Source organism: Schistocerca gregaria, unplaced genomic scaffold, assembly GCF_023897955.1.
Source record: "Schistocerca gregaria isolate iqSchGreg1 unplaced genomic scaffold, iqSchGreg1.2 ptg000199l, whole genome shotgun sequence".
Classification (NCBI taxonomy): domain Eukaryota; kingdom Metazoa; phylum Arthropoda; class Insecta; order Orthoptera; family Acrididae; genus Schistocerca; species Schistocerca gregaria.
In genome coordinates this window covers 1,957,562-1,973,178 of record NW_026061737.1, presented here as the reverse complement: position 1 = coordinate 1,973,178, position 15,617 = coordinate 1,957,562, and positions in this window count along the sequence as shown.

Sequence of the window (15,617 nt, the reverse complement as noted above, 5' to 3'; positions counted from 1 at the left end):
CCTGAGACATCCGTCCGTTTTCGTCATTTGTTATCGAATCGGCTTAAAGCCAGATCGTCACATTGGCCGCTCTTCTCTCTGATACGGTTGTACATATCGTCTGCAAAGCTATGTCGCGTGCTGCGGTATGCTGAGACACTACAAGCACCATAGTAGAACACAGATCAAGCTTCTAAGTTGATGTAATATCCAGTATGAAGTAGTACAATTCAAGTTTTAGGTATTGAATATTGAATTTTTAGCTGGCTTTGGTGCCTTGGACATGAGCTAGGACCTTAATATTCGGCATGAAAGGAGGACTAGCAGCCGAGTTGCACGGGAGAATGTGAAAAGTGTTCATATGTAGTAAGAACCTGAGAAATCCGTCCGTTTCCGTCATTTGTTATCGAATCGACTTAAAGCCAGATCGTCACATTGCCCGCTCTTCTCTCTGAAACGGTTGTACTTATCGTCTGCAAAGCTATGTCGCGTACTGCGGTATTCGGAGACACTAAAAGCACCATAGTAGAACACAGATGAAGCTTCTAAAATGATGTAATAGCCAGTAAGAAGTAGTACAATTCAAGGTTTAGGTATCGGTTATTGACTTTTTAGCTGGCTTTGGTGCCTTGGACATGAGGTAGGACCTTACGATTCTGCATGAAAGGAGGACTAGCAGCCGAGTTGCACGGGAGAATGTGAAAAGTGTTCATATGTAGTAAAAACCTGAGAAATCCGTCCGTTTTCGTCATTTGTTATCGAATCGACGTAAAGCCAGATCGTCACATTGGCCGATCTTCTCTCTGAAACGGATGTACTTATCGTCTGCAAAGCTATGTCGCGTGCTGCGGTATGCTGAGACACTAAAAGCACCATAGTAGAACACAGATCAAGGTTCTAAGTTGATGTAATAGCCAGTAAGAAGTAGTACTATTCAAGTTTTAGGTATTGAATATTGACCTTTTAGCTGGCTTTGGTGCTTTGGACATGAGCTAGGACCTTAAGATTCTGCGTGAAAGGAGGACTAGCAGCCGAGTTGCAGGGGAGAATGTGAAAAGTGTTCATATGTAGTAAAAACCTGAGACATCCGTCCGTTTTCGTCATTTGTTATCGAATCGACTTAAAGCCAGATCGTCACATTGGCCGCTCTTCTCTCTGAAACGGTTGTACTTATCGTCTGCAAAGCTATGTCGCGTGTTGCCATAGGCGGAAACAGGAAAAGCACCATAATAGAACACAGATGAAGCTTCTAAGTTGATGTAATAGCCAGTAAGAAGTAGTCCAATTCAAGTTTTAGGTATCGGTTATGGACTTTTTAGCTGGCTTTGGTGCCTTGACCATGTGCTAGGACCTTATGATTCTGCATGAAAGGAGGACTAGCAGCCGAGATGCACGGGAGAATGTGAAAAGTGTTCATATGTAGTAAAAACCTGAGAAATCCGTCCGTTTCCGTCATTTGTTATCGCATCGACTTAAAGCCAGATCGACACATTGGCCGCTCTTCTCTCTGAAACGGTTGTACTTATCGTCTGCAAAGCTTTGTCGCGTGCTGCGGTATGCTGAGACACTACAAGCACCATAGTAGAACACAGATGAAGCTTCTAAGTTGAGGTAATAGCCAGTAAGAGGTAGTACAATTCAAGTTTTAGGTATTGAATATTGACCTTTTAGCTGGCTTTGGTGCCTTGGACATGAGATAGGACCTTAAGATTCTGCATGAAAGGAGGACTAGCAGCCGAGTTGCACGGGAGAATGTGAAAAGTGTTCATATGTAATAAAAACCTGAGACATCCGTCCGTTTTCGTCATTTGTTATCGAATCGACGTAAAGCCAGATCGTCACGTTGGCCGCTCTGCTCTCTGAAATGGTTGTACTTATCGTCTGCAAAGCTATGTCGCGTACTGCGGTATTCGGAGACACTAAAAGCACCACAGTAGAACACAGATGAAGCTTCTAAGTTGATGTAATATCCAGTAAGAAGTAGTACAATTCAAGTTTTAGGTATCGATTATTGACTTTTTAGCTGGCTTTGGTGCCTTGGACATGAGCTAGGACCTTAAGATTCTGCATGAAAGGAGGACTAGCAGCCGAGTTGCACGGGAGAATGTGAAAAGTGTTCATATGTAGTAAAAATCTGAGAAATCCGTCCGTTTTCGTCATTTGTTATCGAATCGACTTAAAGCCAGATCGTCACATTGGCCGATCTTCTCTCTGAAACGGATGTACTTATCGTCTGCAAAGCTATGTCGCGTGCTGCGGTATGCTGAGACACTAAAAGCACCATAGTAGAACACAGATCAAGGTTCTAAGTTGATGTAATAGCCAGTAAGAAGTAGTACAATTCAAGTTTTAGGTATTGAATATTGACCTTTTAGCTGGCTTTGGTGCTTTGGACATGAGCTAGGACCTTAAGATTCTGCATGAAAGGAGGACTAGCAGCCGAGTTGCAGGGGAGAATGTGAAAAGTGTTCATATGTAGTAAAAACCTGAGATATCCGTCCGTTTTCGTCATTTGTTATCGAATCGACTTAAAGCCAGATCGTCACATTGGCCGCTCTTCTCTCTGAAACGCTTGTACTTATCGTCTGCAAAGCTATGTCGCGTGCTGCGGTATGTGGAGACACTAAAAGCACCATAGTAGAACACAGATGAAGCTTCTAAGTTGATGTAATAGCCAGTAAGAAGTAGTGGAATTCAAGTTTTAGGTATCGCTTATTGACTTTATAGCTGGCTTTGGTGCCTTGGACATGAGCTAGGACCTTAAGATTCTGCATGAAAGGAGGACTAGCAGCCGAGTTGCATGGGAGAATGTGAAAAGTGTTCATATGTAGTAAAAACCTGAGAAATCCGTCCGTTTTCGTAATTTGTTATCGAATCGACTTAAAGCCAGATCGTCACATTGGCCGCTCTTCTCCCTGAAACGGATGTACTTATCGTCTGCAAAGCTATGTCGCGTGCTGCGGTATGCTGAGACACTAAAAGCACCATAGTAGAACACAGATCAAGCTTCTAAGTTGATGTAATAGCCAGTAAGAAGTAGTACAATTCAAGTTTTAGGTATTGAATATTGACCTTTTAGCTGGCTTTGGTGCCTTGGACATGAGCTAGGACCTTAAGATTCTACATGAAAGGAGGACTAGCAGCCGAGTAGCACGGGAGAATGTGAAAAGTGTTCATATGTAGTAAAAACCTGAGAAATCCGTCCGTTTTCGTCATTTGTTATCGCACCGACTTAAAGCCAGATCGACACATTGGCCGCTCTTCTCTCTGAAACGGTTGTACTTATCGTCTGCAAAACTATGTCGCGTGCTGCGGTATGCGGAGAAACTAAAAGCAACGTAGTAGAACACAGATGAAGCTTCTAAGTTGATGTAATAGCCAGTAAGGAGCAGTACATTTCAAGTTTTAGGTATTGATTATTGACTTTTTAGCTGGCTTTGGTGCCTTGGACATGAGCTTGGACCTTAAGATTCTACATGAAAGGAGGACTAGCAGCCGAGTAGCACGGGAGAATGTGAAAAGTGTTCATATGTAGTAAAAACCTGAGACATCCGTCCGTTTTCGTCATTTGTTATCGAATCGACTTAAAGCCACATCGTCACATTGGCCGCTCTTCTCTCTGAAACGGTTGTACTTATTGTCTACAAAACTGTGTCGCGTGCTGCGGTATACGGAGAAACTAAAAGCACCGTAGTAGAACACAGATGAAGCTTCTAAGTTGATGTATTAGCGAGTAAGAAATAGTACAATTCAAGTTTTAGGTATCGGTTATTGACTTTTTAGCTGGCTTTGGTGCCTTGGACATGAGCTAGGACCTTAAGATTCTGCATGAAAGGAGGACTAGCAGCAGAGTTGCACGGGAGAATGTGAAAAGTGTTCATATGTAATAAAAACCTGAGACATCCGTCCGTTTTCGTCATTTGTTATCGAATCGACGTAAAGCCAGATCGTCACATTGGCCGCTCTGCTCTCTGAAATGGTTGTACTAATCGTCTGCAAAGCTATGTCGCGTACTGCGGTATTCGGAGACACTAAAAGCACCACAGTAGAACACAGATGAAGCTTCTAAGTTGATGTAATATCCATTAAGAAGTAGTACAATTCAAGTTTTAGGTATCGATTATTGACTTTTTAGCTGGCTTTGGTGCCTTGGACATGAGCTAGGACCTTAAGATTCTGCATGAAAGGAGGACTAGCAGCCGAGTTTCACGGGAGAATGTGAAAAGTGTTCATATGTAGTAAAAACCTGAGAAATCCGTCCGTTTTCGTCATTTGTTATCGAATCGACTTAAAGCCAGATCGTCACATTGGCCGCTCTTCTCTCTGAAACGGTTGTACTTATCGTTTACAAAGCTATGTCGCGTGCTGCGGTATGCTGAGACACTAAAAGCACCATAGTAGAACACAGATCACGCTTCTAAGTTGATGTAATAGCCAGTAAGAAGTAGTACAAATCAAGTTTTAGGTATTGAATATTGACCTTTTAGCTGGCTTTGGTGCCTTGGACATGAGCTAGGACCTTAAGTTTCTGCATGAAAGGAGGACTAGCAGCCGAGTTGCACGGGAGAATGTGAAAAGTGTTCATATGTAGTAAAAAAATGAGACATCAGTCCATTTTCGTCATTTCTTTTCTAATCGACTTAAAGCCACATCGTCACATTGGCCGCTCTTCTCTGTGAAACGGTTGTACTTATCGTCTGCAAAGCTATGTCGCGTACTGCGGTATTCGGAGACACTAAAAGCACCATAGTAGAACACAGATCAAGCTTCTAAGTTGATGTAATAGCCAGTAAGGAGTAGTACAATTCAAGTTTTAGGTATCGGTTATTGACTTTTTAGCTGGCTTTGGTGCCTTGGACATGAGCTAGGACCTTAAGATTCTGCATGAAAGGAGGACTTGCAGCCGAGTTGCACGGGAGAATGTGAAAAGTGTTCATATGTAGTAAAAACCTCAGAAATCCGTTCGTTTTCTGTCATTTGTTATCGAATCGACTTAGAGCCAGATCGACACATTGGCCGCTCTTCTCTCTGAAACGGTTGTACTTATCGTCTACAAAGCTATGTCGCGTGCTGCGTAATGCGGAGACACTAAAAGCACCATAGTAGAACACAGATTAAGCTTCTAAGTTGATGTAATAGCCAGTAAGAAGTAGTAGAATTTAAGTTTTAGGTATCGAATATTGACTTTTTAGCTGGCTTTGGTGCCTTGGACATGAGCTAGGACCTTAACATTCTTCTTGAAAGGAGGACTAGCAGCCGAGTTGCACTGGAGAATGTGAAAAGTGTTCATATGCAGTAAAAACCTGAGATATCCGTCCGTTTTCGACATTTGTTATCGAATCGACTTAAAGCCAGATCGTCACATTGGCCGCTCTTCTCTCTGAAACGGTTGTACTTATCGTCTGCAAAGCTATGTCGCGTGCTGCGGTATGTGGAGACACTAAAAGCACCATAGTAGAACACAGATGAAGCTTCTAAGTTGATGTAATAGCCAGTAAGAAGTAGTGGAATTCAAGTTTTAGGTATCGCTTATTGACTTTATAGCTGGCTTTGGTGCCTTGGACATGAGCTAGGACCTTAAGATTCTGCATGAAAGGAGGACTAGCAGCCGAGTTGCATGGGAGAATGTGAAAAGTGTTCATATGTAGTAAAAACCTGAGAAATCCGTCCGTTTTCGTAATTTGTTATCGAATCGACTTAAAGCCAGATCGTCACATTGGCCGCTCTTCTCCCTGAAACGGATGTACTTATCGTCTGCAAAGCTATGTCGCGTGCTGCGGTATGCTGAGACACTAAAAGCACCATAGTAGAACACAGATCAAGCTTCTAAGTTGATGTAATAGCCAGTAAGAAGTAGTACAATTCAAGTTTTAGGTATTGAATATTGACCTTTTAGCTGGCTTTGGTGCCTTGGACATGAGCTAGGACCTTAAGATTCTACATGAAAGGAGGACTAGCAGCCGAGTAGCACGGGAGAATGTGAAAAGTGTTCATATGTAGTAAAAACCTGAGAAATCCGTCCGTTTTCGTCATTTGTTATCGCACCGACTTAAAGCCAGATCGACACATTGGCCGCTCTTCTCTCTGAAACGGTTGTACTTATCGTCTGCAAAGCTTTGTCGCGTGCTGCGGTATGCTGAGACACTACAAGCACCATAGTAGAACACAGATGAAGCTTCTAAGTTGAGGTAATAGCCAGTAAGAGGTAGTACAATTCAAGTTTTAGGTATTGAACATTGACCTTTTAGCTGGCTTTGGTGCCTTGGACATGAGATAGGACCTTAAGATTCTGCATGAAAGGAGGACTAGCAGCCTAGTTGCACGGGAGAATGTGAAAAGTGTTCATATGTAATAAAAACCTGAGACATCCGTCCGTTTTCGTCATTTGTTATCGAATCGACGTAAAGCCACATCGTCACATTGGCCGCTCTTCTCTCTGAAACGGTTGTACTTATCGTCTGCAAAACTATGTCGCGTGCTGCGGTATGCGGAGAAACCAAAAGCAACGTAGTAGAACACAGATGAAGCTTCTAAGTTGATGTAATAGCCATTAAGGAGCAGTACATTTCAAGTTTTAGGTATTGATTATTGACTTTTTAGCTGGCTTTGGTGCCTTGGACATGAGCTTGGACCTTAAGATTCTACATGAAAGGAGGACTAGCAGCCGAGTAGCACGGGAGAATGTGAAAAGTGTTCATATGTAGTAAAAACCTGAGACATCCGTCCGTTTTCGTCATTTGTTATCGAATCGACTTAAAGCCACATCGTCACATTGGCCGCTCTTCTCTCTGAAACGGTTGTACTTATTGTCTACAAAACTGTGTCGCGTGCTGCGGTATACGGAGAAACTAAAAGCACCGTAGTAGAACACAGATGAAGCTTCTAAGTTGATGTATTAGCGAGTAAGAAATAGTACAATTCAAGTTTTAGGTATCGGTTATTGACTTTTTAGCTGGCTTTGGTGCCTTGGACATGAGCTAGGACCTTAAGATTCTGCATGAAAGGAGGACTAGCAGCAGAGTTGCACGGGAGAATGTGAAAAGTGTTCATATGTAATAAAAACCTGAGACATCCGTCCGTTTTCGTCATTTGTTATCGAATCGACGTAAAGCCAGATCGTCACATTGGCCGCTCTGCACTCTGAAATGGTTGTACTAATCGTCTGCAAAGCTATGTCGCGTACTGCGGTATTCGGAGACACTAAAAGCACCACAGTAGAACACAGATGAAGCTTCTAAGTTGATGTAATATCCATTAAGAAGTAGTACAATTCAAGTTTTAGGTATCGATTATTGACTTTTTAGCTGGCTTTGGTGCCTTGGACATGAGCTAGGACCTTAAGATTCTGCATGAAAGGAGGACTAGCAGCCGAGTTTCACGGGAGAATGTGAAAAGTGTTCATATGTAGTAAAAACCTGAGAAATCCGTCCGTTTTCGTCATTTGTTATCGAATCGACTTAAAGCCAGATCGTCACATTGGCCGCTCTTCTCTCTGAAACGGTTGTACTTATCGTTTACAAAGCTATGTCGCGTGCTGCGGTATGCTGAGACACTAAAAGCACCATAGTAGAACACAGATCACGCTTCTAAGTTGATGTAATAGCCAGTAAGAAGTAGTACTAATCAAGTTTTAGGTATTGAATATTGACCTTTTAGCTGGCTTTGGTGCCTTGGACATGAGCTAGGACCTTAAGTTTCTGCATGAAAGGAGGACTAGCAGCCGAGTTGCACGGGAGAATGTGAAAAGTGTTCATATGTAGTAAAAAAATGAGACATCCGTCCATTTTCGTCATTTCTTTTCTAATCGACTTAAAGCCACATCGTCACATTGGCCGCTCTTCTCTGTGAAACGGTTGCACTTATCGTCTGCAAAGCTATGTCGCGTACTGCGGTATTCGGAGACACTAAAAGCACCATAGTAGAACACAGATCAAGCTTCTAAGTTGATGTAATAGCCAGTAAGGAGTAGTACAATTCAAGTTTTAGGTATCGGTTATTGACTTTTTAGCTGGCTTTGGTGCCTTGGACATGAGCTAGGACCTTAAGATTCTGCATGAAAGGAGGACTAGCAGCCGAGTTGCACGGGAGAATGTGAAAAGTGTTCATATGTAGTAAAAACCTGAGAAATCCGTTCGTTTTCTGTCATTTGTTATCGAATCGACTTAGAGCCAGATCGACACATTGGCCGCTCTTCTCTCTGAAACGGTTGTACTTATCGTCTACAAAGCTATGTCGCGTGCTGCGTTATGCGGAGACACTAAAAGCACCATAGTAGAACACAGATTAAGCTTCTAAGTTGATGTAATAGCCAGTAAGAAGTAGTAGAATTTAAGTTTTAGGTATCGAATATTGACTTTTTACCTGGCTTTGGTGCCTTGGACATGAGCTAGGACCTTAACATTCTTCTTGAAAGGAGGACTAGCAGCCGAGTTGCACGGGAGAATGTGAAAAGTGTTCATATGCAGTAAAAACCTGAGATATCCGTCCGTTTTCGACATTTGTTATCGAATCGACTTAAAGCCAGATCGTCACATTGGCCGCTCTTCTCTCTGAAACGGTTGTACTTATCGTCTGCAAAGCTATGTCGCGTGCTGCGGTATGTGGAGACACTAAAAGCACCATAGTAGAACACAGATGAAGCTTCTAAGTTGATGTAATAGCCAGTAAGAAGTAGTGGAATTCAAGTTTTAGGTATCGCTTATTGACTTTATAGCTGGCTTTGGTGCCTTGGACATGAGCTAGGACCTTAAGATTCTGCATGAAAGGAGGACTAGCAGCCGAGTTGCATGGGAGAATGTGAAAAGTGTTCATATGTAGTAAAAACCTGAGAAATCCGTCCGTTTTCGTAATTTGTTATCGAATCGACTTAAAGCCAGATCGTCACATTGGCCGCTCTTCTCCCTGAAACGGATGTACTTATCGTCTGCAAAGCTATGTCGCGTGCTGCGGTATGCTGAGACACTAAAAGCACCATAGTAGAACACAGATCAAGCTTCTAAGTTGATGTAATAGCCAGTAAGAAGTAGTACAATTCAAGTTTTAGGTATTGAATATTGACCTTTTAGCTGGCTTTGGTGCCTTGGACATGAGCTAGGACCTTAAGATTCTACATGAAAGGAGGACTAGCAGCCGAGTAGCACGGGAGAATGTGAAAAGTGTTCATATGTAGTAAAAACCTGAGAAATCCGTCCGTTTTCGTCATTTGTTATCGCACCGACTTAAAGCCAGATCGACACATTGGCCGCTCTTCTCTCTGAAACGGTTGTACTTATCGTCTGCAAAGCTTTGTCGCGTGCTGCGGTATGCTGAGACACTACAAGCACCATCGTAGAACACAGATGAAGCTTCTAAGTTGAGGTAATAGCCAGTAAGAGGTAGTACAATTCAAGTTTTAGGTATTGAACATTGACCTTTTAGCTGGCTTTGGTGCCTTGGACATGAGATAGGACCTTAAGATTCTGCATGAAAGGAGGACTAGCAGCCTAGTTGCACGGGAGAATGTGAAAAGTGTTCATATGTAATAAAAACCTGAGACATCCGTCCGTTTTCGTCATTTGTTATCGAATCGACGTAAAGCCACATCGTCACATTGGCCGCTCTTCTCTCTGAAACGGTTGTACTTATCGTCTGCAAAACTATGTCGCGTGCTGCGGTATGCGGAGAAACCAAAAGCAACGTAGTAGAACACAGATGAAGCTTCTAAGTTGATGTAATAGCCAGTAAGGAGCAGTACATTTCAAGTTTTAGGTATTGATTATTGACTTTTTAGCTGGCTTTGGTGCCTTGGACATGAGCTTGGACCTTAAGATTCTACATGAAAGGAGGACTAGCAGCCGAGTAGCACGGGAGAATGTGAAAAGTGTTCATATGTAGTAAAAACCTGAGACATCCGTCCGTTTTCGTCATTTGTTATCGAATCGACTTAAAGCCACATCGTCACATTGGCCGCTCTTCTCTCTGAAACGGTTGTACTTATTGTCTACAAAACTGTGTCGCGTGCTGCGGTATACGGAGAAACTAAAAGCACCGTAGTAGAACACAGATGAAGCTTCTAAGTTGATGTATTAGCGAGTAAGAAATAGTACAATTCAAGTTTTAGGTATCGGTTATTGACTTTTTAGCTGGCTTTGGTGCCTTGGACATGAGCTAGGACCTTAAGATTCTGCATGAAAGGAGGACTAGCAGCAGAGTTGCACGGGAGAATGTGAAAAGTGTTCATATGTAATAAAAACCTGAGACATCCGTCCGTTTTCGTCATTTGTTATCGAATCGACGTAAAGCCAGATCGTCACATTGGCCGCTCTGCTCTCTGAAATGGTTGTACTAATCGTCTGCAAAGCTATGTCGCGTACTGCGGTATTCGGAGACACTAAAAGCACCACAGTAGAACACAGATGAAGCTTCTAAGTTGATGTAATATCCATTAAGAAGTAGTACAATTCAAGTTTTAGGTATCGATTATTGACTTTTTAGCTGGCTTTGGTGCCTTGGACATGAGCTAGGACCTTAAGATTCTGCATGAAAGGAGGACTAGCAGCCGAGTTTCACGGGAGAATGTGAAAAGTGTTCATATGTAGTAAAAACCTGAGAAATCCGTCCGTTTTCGTCATTTGTTATCGAATCGACTTAAAGCCAGATCGTCACATTGGCCGCTCTTCTCTCTGAAACGGTTGTACTTATCGTTTACAAAGCTATGTCGCGTGCTGCGGTATGCTGAGACACTAAAAGCACCATAGTAGAACACAGATCACGCTTCTAAGTTGATGTAATAGCCAGTAAGAAGTAGTACAAATCAAGTTTTAGGTATTGAATATTGACCTTTTAGCTGGCTTTGGTGCCTTGGACATGAGCTAGGACCTTAAGTTTCTGCATGAAAGGAGGACTAGCAGCCGAGTTGCACGGGAGAATGTGAAAAGTGTTCATATGTAGTAAAAAAATGAGACATCCGTCCATTTTCGTCATTTCTTTTCTAATCGACTTAAAGCCACATCGTCACATTGGCCGCTCTTCTCTGTGAAACGGTTGTACTTATCGTCTGCAAAGCTATGTCGCGTACTGCGGTATTCGGAGACACTAAAAGCACCATAGTAGAACACAGATCAAGCTTCTAAGTTGATGTAATAGCCAGTAAGGAGTAGTACAATTCAAGTTTTAGGTATCGGTTATTGACTTTTTAGCTGGCTTTGGTGCCTTGGACATGAGCTAGGACCTTAAGATTCTGCATGAAAGGAGGACTAGCAGCCGAGTTGCACGGGAGAATGTGAAAAGTGTTCATATGTAGTAAAAACCTGAGAAATCCGTTCGTTTTCTGTCATTTGTTATCGAATCGACTTAGAGCCAGATCGACACATTGGCCGCTCTTCTCTCTGAAACGGTTGTACTTATCGTCTACAAAGCTATGTCGCGTGCTGCGTTATGCGGAGACACTAAAAGCACCATAGTAGAACACAGATTAAGCTTCTAAGTTGATGTAATAGCCAGTAAGAAGTAGTAGAATTTAAGTTTTAGGTATCGAATATTGACTTTTTACCTGGCTTTGGTGCCTTGGACATGAGCTAGGACCTTAACATTCTTCTTGAAAGGAGGACTAGCAGCCGAGTTGCACGGGAGAATGTGAAAAGTGTTCATATGCAGTAAAAACCTGAGATATCCGTCCGTTTTCGACATTTGTTATCGAATCGACTTAAAGCCAGATCGTCACATTGGCCGCCCTTCTCTCTGAAACGGTTGTACTTATCGTCTGCAAAACTATGTCGCGTGCTGCGGTATGCGGAGAAACTAAAACCATCGTAGGAGAACACACATGAAGCTTCTAAGTTGATGTAATAGCCAGTAAGAAGTAGTACAATTCAAGTTTTAGGTATTGATTATTGACTTTTTAGCTGGCTTTGGTGCCTTGGACATGAGATAGGACCTTAAGATTCTGCATGAAAATAGGACTAGCAGCCGAGTTGCACGGGAGAATGTGAAAAGTGTTCATATGTAATAAAAACCTGAGACATCCGTCCGTTTTCGTCATTTGTTATCGAATCGACGTAAAGCCAGATCGTCACATTGGCCGCTCTGCTCTCTGAAATGGTTGTACTTATCGTCTGCAAAGCTATGTCGCGTACTGCGGTATTCGGAGACACTAAAAGCACCACAGTTGAACACAGATGAAGCTTCTAAGTTGATGTAATATCCAGTAAGAAGTAGTACAATTCAAGTTTTAGGTATCGATTATTGACTTTTTAGCTGGCTTTGGTGCCTTGGACATGAGCTAGGACCTTAAGATTCAGCATGAAAGGAGGACTAGCAGCCGAGTTTCACGGGAGAATGTGAAAAGTGTTCATATGTAGTAAAAACCTGAGAAATCCGTCCGTTTTCGTCATTTGTTATCGAATCGACTTAAAGCCAGATCGTCACATTGGCCGCTCTTCTCTCTGAAACGGTTGTACTTATCGCTGCAAAGCTATGTCGCGTGCTGCGGTATGCTGAGACACTAAAAGCACCATAGTAGAACACAGATGAAGCTTCTAAGTTGATGTAATACCCAGTAAGAATTAGTACAATTCAAGTTTTAGGTACTGATTATTGACTTTTTAGCTGGCTTTGGTGCCTTGGACATGAGCTTGGGCCTTAAGATTCTGCATGAAAGGAGTACTAGCAGCCGAGTTGCACGGGAGAATGTGAAAAGTGTTCATATGTATTAAAAACCTGAGAGGTCCGTCCGTTTTCGTCATTTGTTATCGAATCGACTTAGAGCCAGATCGACACATTGGCCGCTCTTCTCTCTGAAACGGTTGTACTTATCGTCTACAAAGCTATGTGGCGTGCTGCGTTATGCGGAGACACTAAAAGCACCATAGTAGAACACAGATGAAGCTTCTAAGTTGATGTAATAGCCAGTAAGAAGTAGTAGAATTCAAGTTTTAGGTATCGATTATTGACTTTTTAGCTGGCTTTGGTGCCTTGGACATGAGCTAGGACCTTAATATTCTGCATGAAAGGAGGACTAGCAGCCGAGTTGCACGGGAGAATGTGAAAAGTGTTCATATGTAGTAAGAACCTGAGAAATCCGTCCGTTTTCGTCATTTGTTATCGAATCGACTTAAAGCCAGATCGTCACATTGCCCGCTCTGCTCTCTGAAACGGTTGTACTTATCGTCTGCAAAGCTATGTCGCGTACTGCGGTATTCGGAGACACTAAAAGCACCATAGTAGAACACAGATGAAGCTTCTAAAATGATGTAATAGCCAGTAAGAAGTAGTACAATTCAAGTTTTAGGTATCGGTTATTGACTTTTTAGCTGGCTTTGGTGCCTTGGACATGAGGTAGGACCTTACGATTCTGCATGAAAGGAGGACTAGCAGCCGAGTTGCACGGGAGAATGTGAAGAGTGTTCATATGTAGTAAAAACCTGAGAAATCCGTCCGTTTTCGTCATTTGTTATCGAATAGACGTAAAGCCAGATCGTCACATTGGCCGATCTTCTCCCTGAAACGGATGTACTTATCGTCTGCAAAGCTATGTCGCGTGCTGCGGTATGCTGAGACACTAAAAGCACCATAGTAGAACACAGATCAAGGTTCTAAGTTGATGTAATAGCCAGTAAGAAGTAGTACTATTCAAGTTTTAGGTATTGAATATTGACCTTTTAGCTGGCTTTGGTGCTTTGGACATGAGCTAGGACCTTAAGATTCTGCGTGAAAGGAGGACTAGCAGCCGAGTTGCAGGGGAGAATGTGAAAAGTGTTCATATGTAGTAAAAACCTGAGACATCCGTCCGTTTTCGTCATTTGTTATCGAATCGACTTAAAGCCAGATCGTCACATTGGCCGCTCTTCTCTCAGAAACGGTTGTACTTATCGTCTGCAAAGCTATGTCGCGTGTTGCCGTAGGCGGAAACAGGAAAAGCACCATAATAGAACACAGATGAAGCTTCTAAGTTGATGTAATAGCCAGTAAGAAGTAGTCCAATTCAAGTTTTAGGTATCGGTTATTGACTTTTTAGCTGGCTTTGGTGCCTTGACCATGAGCTAGGACCTTAAGATTCTGCATGAAAGGAGGACTAGCAGCCGAGTTGCACGGCAGAATGTGAAAAGTGTTCATATGTAGTAAAAACCTGAAGAATCCGTCGGTTTTCGTCATTTGTTATCGAATCGACTTAAAGCCAGATCGTCACATTGGCCGCTCTTCTCTCTGAAACGGTTGTACTTATCGTCTGCAAAGCTATGTCGCGTTCTGCGGTATTCGGAGACACTAAAAGCACCATAGTAGAACACAGATGAAGCTTCTAAAATGATGTAATAGCCAGTAAGAAGTAGTACAATTCAAGTTTTAGGTATTGATTATTGACTTTTTAGCTGGCTTTGGTGCCTTGGACATGAGCTAGGACCTTAAGATTCTGCATGAAAGGAGGACTAGCAGCCGAGATGAACGGGAGAATGTGAAAAGTGTTCATATGTAGTAAAAACCTGAGAAATCCGTCCGTTTCCGTCATTTGTTATCGCATCGACTTAAAGCCAGATCGACACATTGGCCGCTCTTCTCTCTGAAACGGTTGTACTTATCGTCTGCAAAGCTTTGTCGCGTGCTGCGGTATGCTGAGACACTACAAACAGCATAGTAGAACACAGATGAAGCTTCTAAGTTGAGGTAATAGCCAGTAAGAGGTAGTACAATTCAAGTTTTAGGTATTGAATATTGACCTTTTAGCTGGCTTTGGTGCCTTGGACATGAGATAGGACCTTAAGATTCTGCATGAAAGGAGGACTAGCAGCCGAGTTGCACGGGAGAATGTGAAAAGTGTTCATATGTAATGAAAACCTGAGACATCCGTCCGTTTTCGTCATTTGTTATCGAATCGACGTAAAGCCAGATCGTCACATTGGCCGCTCTGCTCTTTGAAATGGTTGTACTTATCGTCTGCAAAGCTATGTCGCGTACTGCGGTATTCGGAGACACTAAAAGCACCACAGTAGAACACAGATGAAGCTTCTAAGTTGATGTAATATCCAGTAAGAAGTAGTACAATTCAAGTTTTAGGTATCGATTATTGACTTTTTAGCTGGCTTTGGTGCCTTGGACATGAGCTAGGACCTTAAGATTCTGCATAAAAGGAGGACTAGCAGCCGAGTAGCACGGGAGAATGTGAAAAGTGTTCATATGTAGTAAAAACCTGAGACATCCGTCCGTTTTCGTCATTTGTTATCGAATCGACTTAAAGCCACATCGTCACATTGGCCGCTCTTCTCTCTGAAACGGTTGTACTTATCGTCTACAAAACTATGTCGCGTGCTGCAGTATACGGAGAAACTAAAAGCACCGTAGTAGAACACAGATGAAGCTTCTAAGTTGATGTATTAGCGAGTAAGAAGTAGTACAATTCAAGTTTTAGGTATCGGTTATTGACTTTTTAGCTGGCTTTGGTGCCTTGGACATGAGCTAGGACCTTAAGATTCTGCATGAAAGGAGGACTAGCAGCCGAGTTGCACGGGAGAATGTGAAAAGTGTTCATATGTAGTAAAAATCTGAGAAATCCGTCCGTTTTCGTCATTTGTTATCGAATCGACTTAAAGCCAAATCGTCACATTGGCCGATCTTCTCTCTGAAACGGATGTACTTATCGTCTGCAAAGCTATGTCGCGTGCTGCGGT